Here is a 5,663-nt window from a genome sequence, read left to right on the forward strand (position 1 = left end):
TTACACCATTTTAAAGACAAGACTCTCGTTAATCTAACCACATGTCCGATTTCAAAAAGGCTTTACAGCGAAAGCAAAACATTAGATTATGTCAGGAGAGTACCCTGCCAGAAATAATCACACAGCCATTTTCAAAGCAAGCATATATGTCACAAAAACCAAAACCACAGCTAAATGCAGCACTAACCTTTGATGATCTTCATCAGATGACACTCCTAGGACATTATATTATACAATACATGCATGTTTTGTTCAATCAAGTTCATATTTATATCAAAAAACTGCTTTTTAACATTAGCATGTGATGTTCAGAACTAGCATACCCACCGAAAACCTCCGGTGAATTTACTAAATTACTCATGATAAACGTTGACAAAATACATAACAATTATTTTAAGAATTATAGATACAGAACTCCTTTATGCAAACGCTATGTAAGATTTTAAAATAGCTTTTCGGCGAAAGCACATTTTGCAATATTCTGAGTACATAGCTCGGCCATCACAGGCTAGCTAATTTGACACCCACCAAGTCTGGGGCTCACTAAACTCAGAATTACTATTAGAAAAATTGGATTACCTTTGCTGTTCTTCGTCAGAATGCACTCCCAGTACTTCTACTTCAACAACAAATGTTGTTTTGGTTCCAAATAATCCATAGTTATATCCAAATACCTCCGTTTTGTTCGTGCGTTCAGGTCACTATCCGAAGGGTAAAGCGCGAGCGCATTTCGTGACAAAAAAATTCAAAATATTCCATTACTGTACTTAGAAGCATGTCAAACGCTGTTTAAAATAAATTTTTATGCTATTTTTCTCGTAAAATAGTGATAAGTCTCGTGAACGCGCATCTCAGTCTCACTGTCCCCAGGCTGACCACTTACAAACTCTGCTGCTGTACTTTGCCCAGAGACAGCAGACACCCCATTCCACTTTCTGGCGGCTTTAGAGAGCCAATGGAAGCCTTAGAAAGTGTCACATTACAGCACAGATGCTGTATTTTCGATAGAGATGCAACAGAAGGACAACAAATTGTCAGACAGGGCACTTCGTGTATGGAATCTTCTCAGGTTTTGGCCTGCCATATGAGTTCTGTTATACTCACAAACACCATTCAAACAGTTTTAGAAACTTTAGAGTGTTTTCTATCCAAACTACTAATTATATGAATATTCTCGTTTCTGGGCAAGAGTAGTAACCAGTTTAAATCGGGTACGTTTTTTATCCGGCCGTGAAAATACTGCCCCCTAGCCCCAACAGGTTATACAGTAAATCATTTGTCTGGATTTTCTGAATCAGAAATGTCCTAAACTAAACTGTTGTTCTGGTCTGTCCTCTCTCGTGGTTATGGCGAAGGTGACCACAGATGGTATGTAGATGCATGGAAGATAATTAGGCCGAGAACAGTGTGAACCTCACCCCCTCTAACCGGCTGAAATAATGGTGAAAATTGCGTTCAGGATGATCCTTCACCACTTCTCCCGTGAGACCTGAGTCCGAGCCAGCAACCTGTACACAGCATCCAGTCGAAGCTATCAACTGCCTTTTCTCTCAGGAGTGTGAAATCACTCCATGTGAGGTGAGCATGGAGAGAGATCCTGTCCAAAACATCTCTCATGCTGCTGGTGTACTGGTTGGAAAATGGACAAGACATAATGGACTGTAAAGGACAGTGACATTATCAAGGGCCATCCACTTTGAACATGTGCCATTACAAAAATGAACTGAAACACTATCTGAAGAAGGGGGGGGGGTCAACCATGCCCGTAATTGATTTAGGCTTATCCAAATTTGTTTATTTGGGGTATCAGGTTGATTGTGGAGGTCTGCACACTGCGAAATTGATAATAATTTAGACTAAGAATGTATTGAGTTACAAATCTGTCATTACTACAAGAGAATAGTTAAAACTAGAAATATAAGATTAATATTCTGTATGTAAATGTACATTCTGCCAGTATAGGTGTGTGCTAAGTTGAGGGTCTTAAATGAAAGTGATAGAACCAACATGAAGCACTAATGACTGTCATTCTAAATTCGGGTTGGATGATTTATCAATAGTTATAATTATGATTTGGAAAGGCGAAGCTTCTAGAGACAGAGCTATGCCCCTACATTGTGAGGAGAGCCACTACATTGTAGTTTAGGCTAGCCTTGCCCAAATTTCATTCTTAGCAAGGTTGGTATGAAACTTATAACACGTGTTCTCTCTTTTCCCTGTGCAAGTCAATATGCATATAATAATTGTGTAAATTGGCTCTGCAAAACAGAGGCTCTTGACTATCTTTTGGCAGGTCAAGGGGACACTTGTGCAATCATTGTCGGATGGAGGCAAAACTGCTACAGTAAGTGTATCTTTTTTTATTTGAAGTATTTTTTGTTGCTGATGAAAGATAAGGGCCACATGTTTCGAAAGCCGTATCTCAATCAATGATTATTGACGTTCCTAAACGTTACAACACAGCGTCGGGATTGTAATTCAATTCAAGGCGGTCTGTGGGGGGGGGGGGGGGTTTGTTAAGATCCCCAACGCTCAGTCTGAACATTAACATGCATCGCTTGTGGTACGGTTTTGGAAGCATAAGGACCTAATCTTTCATATCAGCGAGAAATAACTTTCAAAAAACAAAAGGTTACATTTTTACACACGATAAAATGTTCCCACACGGCCATATCTCCATGTTACAGCATGTTCTTTACAGAAAAAAAAGAGGAAGACAAGAGGCGACCACCTGTGCTAATTAGCTATATGTAAGCGTAACTCGGGAAGTGTAGTGGAAGTATAGTTTTGCAATCATTGGCAACTTTTGTCCTAGACCACTCTTCTAATATGACTGATCTTGCCGAATATATTGCCACTGTTGATGATAACCCAGAATTGTCACAAGCGTCGAAAGGGACAGACCAAGGCGCAGCGTGTTGAGTGCTCATCTTCCACCTTTTACTGGTCAGGATGTGACAAGAATGAAGGGCTTGCAATGATGAAGTGTCTGGTTTTATGTTTGATTTCACTCCCTTATGGGCAAACAGTTCTATTTTTGTTTCATCAGACCAGATGGCATTTCTCCAAAAAGTACGATCTTTGTCCCCACGTGCAGTTGCAAACTGTATTCTGGCTTTTTTAAGGCGGTTTTGGAGCAGTGGCTTCTTCCTTGTTGAGCAGCCTTTCAGGTTATGTCGAGGAAACACAAGCAATGGACATTAGACTGGTGGAAATCTATCCTTTGGTCTGATGAGTCCAAATTAGATATTTTTGGTTCCAACCGCTGTCTCTTTGTGAGTCGCAGAGTAGGTGAACGGATGATCTCTGCATGTGTGGTTCCCACCGTGAAGCATGGAGGAGGAGGTGTGATGGTGCTTTGCTGGTGACACTGCCTGTGATTTATTTCGAATTCAAGGCACACTTAACCCATTCACACGTACCATCACACAGGGTGTGATCGTTCTTCAGTGGTCCCTGAAGCGATAGTGGATGAAGTACAGGAGATCTGTGGTAGCTGGAAGGCTGCCAGCCATTTCACCCCTCCTGGCCCTGCTGTTTGTGTTGATGAGTCCCAGTCTGGAGTGCAACGCCCCTTGCCATTTCCATCTGAGGCTTCAAGTGCTTCAAGTTGTTTCTGACAGAGGAGTTGGTGGGAGACATAGTAGAGACCAATTGCTATGCCTTGGAGCTACAGGAGAAGAGAGAGCCAGGAGTGGGGGGGGACAACCACAATTAGTGAAATGTATACATTCCTGGTGACAGTCCTTCTCATGGGGATAGTAAAGAAGAACTCCCTAAGAGAATACTGGAGCATAGATCCTATGTTTGCAACTCCCTTCTTTGCCACCCTCTTTTCCCAAGACTGCTTTCTAGTTCTGCTGCTATGACTGCATTTCATCAACAACGCTACTGCCATCCTAAATGACCCGTTATACAAAATAAGAAATGTTAACAGCTGGCAGTAAAGTGCCATGACAAACGAGACGTCCATGTCCTCTCCACTGTCCATACAGCAACCATGTCGGCCACAGGGAAGGTGGACCACCTGACGGGAGAGAAACAAACCAGACAGAGAAACATCAAACCGGACTGCGTGCTTGACTATAACCTCAAAATGGGGGCAGTGGATAAGGCTGACATTATAAACAGCTTTGTGGAATGCACTCAGAAAACGACCAAGTGGTATAAGATATTTTTCAATTTTTCCAGGGTAGCTTCAAAATACAACATGCCAATACTTCTGACACATTTAGCATTGTTTTACAGAGGTAATAGAAGAATGTACTGTAGCTACCTAAGCATTGAGTATAACACCATAAATGTTATGAAATGAGTAACGTTACATCGCGTGTCCGCAGTTATAAGGAATATACACAAAACATTATGCTACAGTAGAAACGACATAACACAACATACAGAAACTATTATAACGTAATAAGGCACTTACTTTGATAGAAACGCACACATTTCCAAAGTTATTATTGGTAACGAAAACAACTTTGATTGCGATGTCAGACTTGAACTGCACAAACAATTGAGAAGTGTTTTGGGGAATTTTGTCCAGGTCAGAAATGTCTAAAAAATGTATTGGTCCGCAAAAGTAAAAATGACTACTTTTATGTGAATGAATGAATGAGGCGGAACACACCTCAATTCAAACTGTTATTAGAAAATAAAAAAAACGTATAAATAAAAGACTATAAATAAAATACTAGAAATAAAAACAGTCTGTGTGCTTTGGTTTGAGGGCAGCGCGGATTAAATGTACTGTTAAGTAACAATCACATTGTGGAATGGAAAGAACGTTCTAACATCACGTGCATAAAGAAAAACTGACGCTGGGGCGACCGTTAGAGATATTTGGAACTCACGCATGAAAGGGTTAACCAGCATGGCTACCACAGCATTCTGCAGTGATATGCCATCCCATCTGGTTTGCGCTTAGTGGAACTATAATTTGTTTTTCAACAGGACAATGACCCAAAACACCTCCAGGCTGTGTAAGGGCTATTTGACCAACAATGAGAGTGATGGAGGGCTGCATCAGATTACCTGGCCTACACAATCACCCAACCTCAACCCAATTGAGATGGTTTGGGATGAGTTGGACTGCAGAGTGAAGGAAAGGCAGCAAAATAGTGCTCAGCATATGTGGGAACTCCTTCAAGACTGTTGGAAAAGCATTCCTTGTGAAGCTGGTTGAGAGAATGCCAAGAGCGTGCAAAGCTGTCATCAAGGCAAAGGGTGTCTACTTTGGAGAACCCAAAATATCAAAAATATTCTGATTTGTTTAACACTTTTTTGGTTACTACATGATTGCATTTTTGTTATTTCATAGTTCTGTCTTCACTATTATTCTACAATGTAGAACATAGTAAAAATAAAGAAAATCCCTTGAATGAGTAGGTGTGTCCAAATGTTTGACTGGTACTGTATGTTTCAGTAAGATTGGATGTTTAGCATTTATAGCGATGGTTATCAACTGTACTGCAGGGATGGAATGTACTTGGCAGAGAAATTGAGGTTGTGGTGGCAGCTACAGAGAGGTATTTGGGTATGCGAGACTTGACCTCAGAAGAGTTACACGGTGTTACACGGTTAATAAGTTAAGAGCTGGTGTCCCATCATTTCAGGTTGTTGGCCTGAAGTAGGCCTAAATAGATTTAGGTAGTGGAGTAGGG

This window comes from Salmo salar, chromosome ssa23, assembly GCF_905237065.1.
Source record: "Salmo salar chromosome ssa23, Ssal_v3.1, whole genome shotgun sequence".
In the NCBI taxonomy this organism is placed as follows: Eukaryota; Metazoa; Chordata; class Actinopteri; order Salmoniformes; family Salmonidae; genus Salmo; species Salmo salar.